The 13,263-nt window shown below is 40.0% G+C and overlaps 1 protein-coding gene across 3 annotated transcripts in view; it reads left to right on the plus strand.

Moving 5' to 3' along the window:
* Window positions 1–252: 252 nt before the first annotated feature.
* LOC124265331 overlaps window positions 253–13,263 on the plus strand; it is a 118,863-nt gene continuing 105,852 nt past the window's right edge. For 2 of the 3 annotated variants that reach the window (XM_046700115.1, XM_046700116.1), the window contains exon 1: window positions 253–447. The gene's annotated coding sequence lies outside the window, so the exon portion shown is untranslated. The remainder of the gene's footprint in view (window positions 448–13,263) is intronic. The other variant, XM_046700117.1, reaches the window with a different exon arrangement.

Here is a 13,263-nt window from a genome sequence, read left to right on the forward strand (position 1 = left end):
GAAACTTGGCTACTGCTTTTGTGTATACAGATAATGACTCGTAACATAGAAATAGCACCAGTCAACGTGACCACTGACGTTAAGTCCCAGGAAGCTTCGTGGGGCTGTAATTTGAAGATTTAGTTTAGCAGGACATATAACAGACGGTATTCTTAAAACTAAAGCATGCGTGACTTGTTTCGTCAGGCCTACTCATACCGGGTCAGTCTGACATAAGTACCGGGTCAGTCTGCCATAATACATCAAGGTAAGGTAACTGAGTTTAGTTACTGAAATCCAATATGTCTCTATTTCGTCTTGCAGTCCCCATCAGTGGACGTCCTTTGTTCACGAGGTTGTATAACACCTCGCCTCATCTAAAATAATTCATTGCATTACAATACAAGACCCCGATCTCAATATATGTGCAACTAGCTGTGCACTCGACCACGGAGTCGGATCTTCAAGGTAAGAAATGAATTTATAGAAAGCGAGAGAGAGAGAGAGAGAGAGAGAGAGAGAGAGAGAGAGAGAGAGAGAGAGAGAGAGAGAGAGAGAGAGAGAGAGAGAGAGAGAGAGAGAGAGAGAGAATGTATAGCCCACCCTAGAGATCACATGTATTAAATTTTGTCGTTTTAACAAACACAAAACACGATGCAGTATCATGCAAGGCATTTCTTTCTGATGAAACTATTCGCAGTTCATTTCATTAGAGAATGTCCCTCAAAGTGACCTGCACCAAAACATTATTTTGCATACCATTAAATTACATTCTTATTACATTACATAATATTACAATCGCATTGTGTAATATTTCAGTACATTCTTATTACATAAATTCTTAGTACATTGCATAACAGAACATTCGTATTAAATAACATTACATTCTTATAACATTACTTTCAATTCTTATTACATAACATTCTTATTACATTGTATAACAGAACATTCTTATTACATAACATTACATTCCTATTACATTACGTAACATTCTTACTACATAACATTACATTCTTACTACATAACAGAACATTCTTATCACATAACAGAACATTATTATTACATAACAGACCATTATTATTGCATAACAGAACACTCTTATCACATAACATTCTACATAACTGAACACTCTTATCGCATAACATTCTTAACACATAACAGAACATTCGTATTACATAACATTACATTTTTTTTACATAACAGAACATTCTTATTACATAACATTACATTCTTTTTACATAACTGAACATTCTTATCACATAACATTCTTAACACATAACAGAACTTTCTTATTACATAACATTACACTCTTATCACATAACATTACACTCTTATCACATAACAAAATATTCTTATCACATAACATTACATTCTTTCACACAACAGAACATTCTTATCACATAACATTACAATCTTATTACATAATATTGCATTCCAGTCTAATTAAACTAAGGCTCAGTATTATTCGTTGCACTGCTATACTGAGTGTAACAAAGCCTAGTAGAAGGTCGCGTCACCTAACCTTTTGGATTGACCAATCAGAACACAGCTTACCAACTCGCGAAAGTTAACAGACAGACAGACAGACAGATTTTATTGACGCAAGCCACGTGGGCCTCTGGCCATACATACAATGCAATATAGATAATATTTATGTTTGATGGTGAGGATGACATTATTAATCAGTTAAAAGTTGCCAGGAAACCGCAAGTGTTCACCTGTGACTCTCTCATTGTGTATATAACAAACTCTACGAACTAAAAACAAATCAAACTTTCATCAATCTGAAACTTGCTATCCTACACTGTATCTATGTTTCCTAAACTGTTTGTATCTTGTTTGTAATAGTGTACATACCCTCCAAACCCACAACACACTACCCCTCTTCACCCCCCTCCCCCACCCTATGCATCATGGCCCCTCCCTCCTCTCAACATCACTATTCTCAACCCCAACCAAAGACTTCCCACACCTCACATCACCACATCAAATTGATCCTATTCCTATAAACTTTGGCCTTGACCTTGAGTCACTACTACCCTCTCAGCCAATTACAACTACCCCCTCCAACCCCCAACCTCCCCAGTACCACTACCAAAACCACCAAAATGCAAAACGACCACACATTTCACCCAATGAAAACACCCACTACAATAAGAAACAATGCGCCCAAGATACACCCCCCTACCCCCAACCTCAAAACAACAAACATGTTCTTCTAGCCTTCGCCACCAATACCAACACTCCACTAAACCACACATACTCAGTCAACAAATTTGCATTATGCCTCCAACAACAACACATCCAATACAAATATATAAATAATTGAGGCCAGGGCTTCAAAATTACATTCACAGATACACAAACGCTCACCGACATTCTCAAACACACACTCGTAGATGGCAAACAGATCAGTTGGCAGATACCACGGTGGCAATCATCCATACAGGGGGTAGTACGTATTGCAAGGGAAACAGAAACAGACATTCAACACTACATCGACATCGCCAACACTATCCAAAATCAACCCAAAATCACACATTTCAGGACAATCAACAACAAAGAACCCACCATGTACAACACCAACACCCAAACAACCTTCCTCACATTTGACACCACCACATTCCCCACCCATATCACCTTTGGAGCACTATCATACAAAGTTCACCCAATCCGGAACACCAACAACAATGCAAATACTGTTTCTCATACACACACACAGCCAACACATGCAGATCACCCATTTTATGTCCAAAATACGGGTCGGACAATCACACAATAGAAGAATGTACATACCAGAAATACTGCACACACTGTGACACACACGGCCATATCTCAACACAAACCACTTGCCCAAACAAACAAAAGCACATACTTCAACTAAGTAAACACATAAAACAAACCGACGTGCCCAAACTAGCATGCACAATGCTAGCCTACCACTCACTCCTCTCAGCGCAATCATCTTCTCCATACACTATCTCCTCTGCAAACTCATCTTCCTCCCCACTCCCCTCCTCCGCCCCACCTCCACCCAAACCCCGCAAAACCCGCTCCACCCAACCACCCCCAAAACCATCACACCCCACCTTCCAAAGTTACCCACCCAAAACTCACCCACCCAAACAACCCCACCCCTACAAACCCGCCCCAAACCCACACACACACCCCAACCCTCCACACACCACTACCTCCCACCCTAAACCACCCAACCCCAACCTCTCCAACAAACCCATAATCCACCCTCAAAAACATTGCGGCTTTTAAAACAAAATAAAAAAATATATGAAATAAAAATAATTAAATAAATTTAAAAAAACAAAACAAACAAACAACAACATAAAAAAAACACTGTCACCCTCACACCACAAAAACTTAACCAAAACCTCAACAAAATAGTAGAATTCATAATAGCAGCAACATTCATGGAAAATCATACAGCCAAAAAACTTCACACGCTCTCACACAAGTCCAAACTCTACCACAAAAGTCTAGCCAGCCTTCTCATCGCCCTTTAAAGCCCTTTCTAAACCAAACAACACTAAGCTACTCTAGCACTTAACCCCCTTTATTACAAATTCAAGCCCCACCCCATGGTATTTATAAATTTCCTCTTGCAAATTACTGTAACCATGGCGTTAATACAGTGGAACTGTAACTGTCTCCGAGTATAGCTTAAGGCACTCATCGCCCAAAACAAAATTTCCCCCTATTTTATAGCTCTGCAAGAAACCAAATTATCCCCCCAAAACGCCTTCAAATTACCAGGCTATAATTACATCCGGAAAGACAGACCTCGGCCATATAATCACCCAGCCGCCCCCTAGTGGGGGTATGGGCATCTTCATTACAGAGAAACTAAACTATGACATTTTGCAAATTCCCGTCCAAGATTTAGAAGTCCTGGGTATCAAAACTAAACTCAACAACAAAGAAATCACCATTATTAACGTTTATAGAAGACCCTGTTACAAACTCAATAACCAAGATTTGGACACACTTTCTATGTTCATAGGCCCCGATACCATTATACTCGGAGATTTCAGTGCTCATCACCCACTGTGGGACACAAGACCTTTCACCGACATAAATGGAACCCGCCTTACTGACTGGCTAGACAAACATAACCTAAATTCCTTAAACGACAACCAACCCACCCGTTACCCCCTCTCCCACCTTCACTCACCCACAGCCATAGACATCACACTCACTACATCCAAACTCACACAAGCCTGTATCTCGGAGGTACACAATGACACCTGGGGCAGCGACCACTACCCCATCAAAATCCCCATAACATCACATGTCCCCACCACCACCTCACCCACCACCACCACCCCCTCCACACCCACAGAAACCAGGTACAATATACAAAAAGCAGACTAGCACAAATTCACTACATTATGCAAACAAATAGACACCTCAACCATCTACAACCCAGAAATTGACACATTCAACAGCAACCTTACAAACACCATCCTAGACATCACAGATAAATGCATCCCCACTATTCGGTACAACCCTGCACAAACAACAGTCCCATGGTGGAGCTCAGGAATCATCAATGCCAGAAAGGCTAGAAAAAAGGCCCTTAACCAATCAAAAAGGGACTGTTCAAAATTATATTTGGCTAAACAACTACGAAATAAAACTAAAAAAATTATCAAGGCAGCAAAAATCAACCATTGGAGAAAATTTTGTTTTACCCTAAGGCAAACTAGGACTAACAAACTTTCCGGACCTAGCCACAAACAAAGACAAAGCTAATGCATTTGCTGCTCACTTCTCGGCCACAAGCAGCTCCACCAACTACCCCAGCCCCCCTCCTTCCAAAACACCATAAAAAACACACACACACACACCTACTCTCCCGCCCATCCCCACCCCTACCCCGGATCTACCAATAAACAAAATCATCAACATCCATGAACTCAAATCAGTTCTTTAAAACAAACAAACAGCCTCAACCCCTGGTCCAGATACCATTGCATACACCATACTCAACAAACACACTCCCAACATGCAAAACCTCACAATCCCTCTCTTCAACCATATCTGGACCTCAGGAACTATACCCATCACATGGAAAACAGCCAGGGTGGTACCAATTTTCAAACCAGGGAAACCCAACAACGAGCATGACTCATACCGTCCCATATTTCTCACCTCCCACCTCTGTATTATAAACAAGAAGACAAAGTCATCAATAGCCCCCGCAATGGCAAAATACTCTTCATGATTATGTCTACGAGTTATGAATATGTCAAATATTTAGGTGTGTATATAGAAAAGTGGAAGGAGAGTATTGAAAGTTTTTCAAAGAGCAAAGGAGCACTATCACCAATTTCAGTCTAAGTCAAACTTGTTGCCATGGAAATGCCAAAAATATGTTATTCAGAAATCCAAAACTAGCAAAAGGCACAAGTACACCGTCAGACCAATCTATGTGACAAGTTTGGTGAAGAAGTAGTGAACGGTTTTAGATTTCTGCTCCGGAAAAGAGCACAACCACCAATTTCGGTCTAAGTCAAACTTGTTGCCATGGAAACGCCAAAAATATTTTATTCAGAATTCCAAAACTACCAAAAGGCACCAGTACACCACCAGATCCCTGTATGTGTCAAGTTCGGTGACGAAATATTGAACGGTTTTAGAGTTCTGCTCAGGAAAAGACAAATGTGCACGGACGGACGGACGCACGCACGGACGGAGTCCATTTTAATACCCCCCGCAAAACGCTTTACGGGGGACAATAACAGGCTCAAACACCTCATTCAAACAAACAACCTAATTAAGGAGGACCAGAGCGGCTTTACTCCAAACCGTCAAACTTTAGACCACATTTTACATTTGGAACAAGATATTAAAGTAACACAGGCACAGAAACAATACACTATGGCCATTTTTATCGATTTCAGTAAAACTTTCGACATGGTTTGGCACAACGGCCTACTACAAAAAATTCAAAAACATGCCATTCACGGCCGAATTCTAAATTTCATTCACTCCTTCTTAAACGACAGACAAATAACAATCAAATCTCACAGCACCATTTCGGATCCTTATCCTCTAGAAAATGGAACCCCCCAGGGGAGCATATTATCCCCAACTTTATTCAACTTCATGATTAATGACATATTTCCAGATTACAACTGACAAATTTGCAGATGATATTTCATTTTGGACTTCCTCCACTTCAGTTAAACAGGCATCCACTAAAATATAAAAAATGCTAAATTTCATCGAAAACTGGGCCAAAATTGGGGGTTCCACATTAATGTCCAAAGAACTGTGGGCATATTATTCAAAACACAGCATATGCAAAATTATACCCCCCAAACTACATCTAAATAACCAATAAATTGAGTTTAAAAAAAGAAGCCAAACATCCTAGGAGTAACCTTCGACCACCATATGACATGGACACCCCACATTCATAACTTGGTCAACTCATGTCAAAAAGATTTACACTTAATGCGAGCCATCAATGGCACAAACTGGGGTGCCGACGAACATACACTTATCAACATAGATAAAACTCTTAATTATACTGTCGAGACTGGACTACGCCGCCCTGGTCCTCTACAACCCCTCCCCTGTAATCTACAAAAACTCAATTGAGTGCAATTTAAAGCCCTCAAACTAGCCCTCGGCACGAAGAGTGGTACCTCTCTTAATACATTACTTCTACTCACAGGCACCTCTTCAATCACACAAAGAATAAACCAAACCACACTCACTTACTGGGCTGGGGTCCAACACAACCCTATCTTCAAGCTAATCGCAAAAAATACAACATTAAAAAATCAACACTTAAAGAGTTCAAATCTAACCCATCTAAAGCTTCATGCCTCACCCACCTATACAGTCTGCTACATACATAACAGCTAAACACCATACAACACACACCTTCCATTACCAGCTCCATTCACGACAAACCTCCACCCATCACAGACACCACCCTAGACACAACCCTCAAGCAGCTACATAAAGACACCCACAAAACTACCAGAACAAAAATCACAGGTCAAGGCATTCAAAACACACACACACACACACACACACACACACACACACACACACACACACACACACACACACACACACACACAACATTACAACGGTTACAGGCCGGGAGAGACACATTTCCGAAACACATAGCCTAAACTGATGTGTCTCTCCCGGCTATAGTTAAGGTTACGTGAACATGGAATGTGGCTCTCCTGGCTATGCTGTCAAAACATGCTTAGTGATTCAAACATGTTACCGTATTTAACAAAACAAGACATGTTTCCTCATAGTTTTATTGAGATCACAACAGGTTTTGTTTTTATAATTAGCACAATATGATATACTAATAGTTATATTACATATAATAATAATCATTGGGCATATTCCCTGTCACCCTCCTGCATACTTTGTATATTCTGCATTATGTACTCATGTACCACCGGAAGTGGTTCCATTTTGAGTAATAAACTCTGAGTGAAGAAGCTAAACACCGCGCTTGTGAGTTGGAAAGATTATTAGTTTCTTGTGAAAACAATGTTATATAGTATGACCAGAAATTGTTGAGAATTTTAGGAATATGTTGAATTGGATTTCTAGTATAAACAACCTTGACCAGCTATCAAGTGCTTGATTTCATTCAAGAGAGACAACTCCGTTAATCCTTTTTCATTAGTTTGTGAAGAGTTATCCCCCTTTGTTTACCTGCTAGCAGACGACATTTTCAGTGATCCCCAGTATGGATGATTTAGAAAAGAGGAAGCTGATTGTACAGTATTATAACAAGGACATCAGATCAGCTAAAGTAATTTCAAGTAGAACAGGCATCCATTTGTCCACTGTTTATCGTGTTTTGAAAAAAATATTGCAAATGGATATGGCATTGAGCACCAGGGAGGCGCAGGTAGGCCCAGAAAATGGGCTGTCGGTGACAGGAGGCGGCTTGGTATTCTTGTTTCCAAACACAAACAAAGGAGTTTATAAAACGTAAGGCTGGATATGATTGATAGAGGAACTGTGGCTGTCTGTAAGGAGACAGTTAGAACTGAGCTACATGCAATGGGTTGGCAGAAAAGTCGAGGAATTTAATCACCGATCCTGAAACCTGAACAAAAGGAGCGAAGGTTGAACTGGTGTTTACGGCATAGAAATTTTATCTGGGACAATGTGATTATTTAAGATGAAAGTTCTGTGTGGCTGTTTCCTAATACACTGAAATTCTGGACCAAACAAACTGGAAAACCTTTGTATCAGCGCCCAAAGTACAATCCGAAATTTAACGTGTGGGGTGGCATATCTGTGTTAGGGTCAATGCCCCCTCTGTGTATTTGAAGGGAATATGAACAGTGAGTGGTACACATATATTCCCGAGGGACATTTACTTCCATCTGCTCACGTGTTCTATGGAAATTTTTGGATTTTCCAGCAGGACAACGACCCAAAACATCGTTCAAAGCATTCCCAGGCCTAGTTTCGGACCCAAAATATGACATTATTAGATTGACTAAGCTATAGCCCTGATCTAAATCCAATAGAAAATATTTTGGGGACTTATGAAGGAAAGTGTCTATAAGAAAAATCTGACAAATACTGCTGAAATGAAAAAAGAGGTGGCCCGTTATTGGGACCGCATGGACCACGACTTTCTAACTTCTTTGAAGCATCGCTGCCTAGGTGACTTGACAAAATACTAACAGTTCACTTGTCTTTGAATCTGGAGTTATGTTCTGCTAACATTTAATTCGTGAATAATGAGTGAAAAAAAAATATTACAATCTCAAAGTATCAATACTTTCTGGTTGCACTGTACAATGTGGTTTAGAATCATAAATAGGGACAGTCCTTGACCGGTATTGCTAAACACCACGCTTGTGAGTAGGAAAGATTATTAGTTTCTTGTGAAAACAACATTATGCATGGGGACACTCTTTCACCGGTTACGGTAATCCATTACTTAATTAATCAATTGGAAAAGTGGCTTTACCAGCTACAGCCATGTAATTGAAATGTAGCCTTCCCGGCATGTCACCATTACAACCAACTTCCACTATACCATACACACAACAATAAACACTGCAGAACTAACAACCCTCCTCAACCCTCACAATCCGCCCGCTATCTTCCAAGCCCTTGCCACTTTCCTACAAAACTCCAACCTACTAGATAAAAAATTAGAACATCCCAAACAAATTTCTGAACCCTACTGATTACAAGCATATACATTTAAACCAGGCTTCAAAATTTCACTTATCCATACTATCAGTCTTAAGCTTACAACACCACAAGCCTATACATTTACACCTGGGAATCAATTTCACTTATCCATAGCACTAGTTGTCTTCTACGACGTGTGCACACTCCCCACAGCCTGGCCGTCTGAAAACAAACCAGCTCATGATCAACCTCTCCCCTTACAAGGTCAAGGCCACCCACCTCAGCCAGCTCGCTCGCAGCAATCAACAACCAGCTACGGCCCCTGCCTCACTGCTTTCTTCGCTCCCCAAACACACCAATTCCACCCCCACCCCCCACGCCCCAACTTAAACCCTTTTTCTTTCTTTTATAAGTCTCCATATTTCAACTATGCAGCCTAACTGCAACCATGTTATATGTCCCACTATGCTATACCTGTTCATAATCTAACACATCTACTGTGTGGATGTGGTGGGGGTTGGGGGGTCATACATTTTGTACATAAATATAATTAAAAAATTATGGGCAGGAGGGGGACATTGATTTTGTACATGACATGCAGGGGGAGTCACTTACTTTGTACATACATTTAAGGGGGGGGGGGTCATTCACATTGTACATGCTTCTCCATAACAATCATCACCAAACCCCCTTGCCATAAATTATGAATGGTCCATAAGTAGTGTGAGTTTGGATGATTGGTTTTATTTCGGACTTGGATGTGTGCAAGTTAATGGGTGGTGAGGGGGTGTGTGGTGGCGCACTTTGCTGCTGAGTCTTCCATATTGTTTCCAGTGTTTGTGGAGTGTCGCCGGGTATCCAGAGAAATGTGATGGTTTTATTTGTGGCCTTGAGTCTATGTAATTGTTGGATGATATTATGAATGATGTCGCTACGAGATTTGGAATGCATGTTGTTTATCTGCTTGATGGCACTGAGTGAGTCGGTTATTATTAAGAAGTTTGCTTGTTTGAGATTGGGGATTAAGTGCAGTGCAGAGAGGATGGCGGTTAGTTCAGCTGTGTTAATGAGGTGTATTCTCTTTTTGCCTGCACTTTAATTGGCTATAAGCGGATTAGGATTAAGAGTCCAGTTCCTGCACAGTTATAGTCTGTTCAAGTAAGTGGAGTTCATTACCAGCTCCTTGAAGAAAGAATTGAACTTGAAAAACATAGACTCTTAACTGGTCTCACCATTTGTTTATGGTAATGCCGTTTCTCATCTTGTGGGATTGTGAATGTGATTATTATGTCATGTGAGTGAGTTGGTGAGATTTATAGTCACATCGGCAATATTTCAGCCATATCGTGACTTACAAAGTTATAAACTGATAATAAATGGAATTAAATTGCAAAAACCTGTCGACGAAGGACACTAATATTATGTGATGTGAAACAAATTATACAATTGTATGTTATTAGGTATAATGCACAGTGCACATAAATATTTATTTCCTGGTGTAACATTTTACGCTTATCTTGTGTATTTGCTGATTTATAATTTCATTAAATTTGTCAGATAATTCATTTTCGTATATTTGTATATATGCATTATTGTGCATGCATATTATGTTACAATGTTAGTAAAATTAAAAATGTCACCATATTTTCAAAGGACTCATATTCGTATATTTGCGGGTGCTATATGCAATAAACAAAATCCGATAAACATTACCGTTTACCAGTAAGTGCTGGCACACTTGCTTTTCTACTACAGACTATAGCTTTAATACCCATTGTTGGAAGGATTAGTACGGTCTAGTAATTTCAATCTCAAAACAGTACGTGCAGGCAAAAAAGAGAACACCCCGTTAATGGAGGTGTCGTTTGAGTGGTGCAGGTTTGTTGTTAGAGATGGAGGGGTGTTGTTGTACATATATGCCTAGGTCAGTTAGGTTGTTGGTGTTAATGGATGCGTCAGTGTAGATGTGGGTGTCGAAGTGATAGGTTTGGTTCATGTGGGTGTTAATAATATCAGTTCTGGTGGCAATGTCTGTATTTTTGGGTAGTTGATGGAAGAGGGAGCTCGAGGCTAGGATGGTGTCCGTATTAGGTGGTGGTTTGTCGTGGATATAGCTTGTGATGGGAGGTGGGTTGGGGATGTTGTTTAATTGTTGTGTATGAAGCAGACTGGTCAGGTGAGTGAGGCAGGGTGCTTTGTTTGGATGTAGTTCGAATTTGTAATTGTGGATTTTTTTGTGTTGTTGTATTTTGTTGTTATGATTTTGAATATGGGGTTGTGTTGGGCCCCAGCCCAGTAATTGAGTGTAGCTTGGTTGATTCTGTGTGTGATTAAAGAGATGCCTATAAAAGAAGGAGTGTGTTAAGGGAAGTACCAGTTCCAACCCCCAGGGCTAGTTTGAGGGTTTTATACTGTATGGAATTGAGCTTTCGAATTTTGCCTGAAGAGAGGTAGTGGAGGACCGGAGCTGCGTAGTCGATTTTAGACATTATTAATGTTTCATATATATGTAGACGGGTTTGTTTGTCCCTGTCCCCAGTCTGTGCCAGAGATAGCTCGCATGAGGTTTAGATCTTTTTGACATGAGTTGACCAGGTTATGAATGTGGGGTGTCCATTTGAGGTGTTGGTCAACAGTTACTCCTAGGAATTTTGCTTCTTTTTGAAATGTAATTTCTTGGTTGTTAAGGTGGAGTTTGGGTGTGTAATTTTGCACATACTTGGGTTTGTATCAGATGCCCACGGGTTTCTTAACATTAATGTGGAAGCCCCATTTTTCGGCCCATTTTTGAATATGAATTAGAATTCTTTGTATTTTGGAAGTTGCTCGCTTAATGGAAGTGGAAGAGGTCCAGAAGGAAATATCGTCGGCAAATTTAGCAGTGGAAATTTCTGGAGTGTTTGTAGGGAAAATGTCGTTAGTCATGAAATTGAATAAAGTTGGGGATAAGATGCTCCGCTGGGGCGTTCCATTTTCTAAAATATACTGGTCCGACATTTTGTTGTGAGATTTGACTGTTATATGTCGGTCGCTTAGGAAAGAGTGAATGAAATTTGGAATTCTCCCGTGAATGGCATTGCTTTGAAGTTTCTGTATAAGGCCGTTGTGCCAAATGCTTTACTGAAGTCTATGAAAATGGCCGTTGTGTATTGTTTCTGTGCCTTTGCTACCTTGACATCTTGTTCCAAATGTAAAATATGTTCTTAAGTTTGTCTGTTTGGAGGAAAGCCGCTCTGGTCCTCCTTAATAAGATTTTTGGTATGAATTTCGTGTTTTAGCCTGTTGTTTATAATGGTTTCTAAAGTTTTGCAAAGGTGGGAAGTAAGGGAAATATGAGTCGGGGTCGTTTTAGGGTTTCCCTGGTTTGAGAATTGATACTACCTTTGCTGTTTTCCAGGAAGAGGGTATGTGTCCTGAAGTCCAGAATTTATTAAAGAGGAGTAGTGTAAGGTTTTGCATGTTTGGTAGAGGTTTGTTAAGGATGGTGTAGCTGATCTTATCTGGACCTGTGGCTGAGGCTGACTTTTTGTTTTTGAGTGCTGATTTAAGTTTGTGTATGTCGATTGGTTTGTCGATTAATGAAATGAGATTAGCACTTAAATCTTTAAATCTACAAGCGCTACCCTTGTTGGAATTCATCAGAGATGTTGTTACTACAATCATTAAGTTGTTTTATCTTAACAAGCTAAAAGTTATATTTTTACATCAAAGGTGTCACACACAAAAACAAAAACAAAAACATTTAAACTTTAATAGTTTCATGGGAATATGTCTAAAAAGACCCTTGATGGAATTCATCAGAGATGTTAACTAACCAGGGAATATGTATAATTCCTGAAAGTTTTAGGTATTATGTATATTCCCTGAGTGAATCAGACATTACACACATCACCTGAACTTTTCAGGGATTATACATATTCCCTGATTATACATATTCCCTGTAACATATATACCCAAACCAGCCGGTTACGTTTGGCCGACCCGTTACATGTTCAGAGTCAGCTTTTCCAGTGTGAAGCAAATTACTGATCTTGACACTTCCTACATAACATTACAGTGCAGAGTATGTTCCAGTGGCAGGATGGAGATAAATGTTTGATCCATCGTTGAAGATGCATAGAT

This window comes from Haliotis rubra, unplaced genomic scaffold (assembly GCF_003918875.1).
Source record: "Haliotis rubra isolate DU_JTF1 unplaced genomic scaffold, ASM391887v1 Scf971, whole genome shotgun sequence".
Classification (NCBI taxonomy): Eukaryota; Metazoa; Mollusca; class Gastropoda; order Lepetellida; family Haliotidae; genus Haliotis; species Haliotis rubra.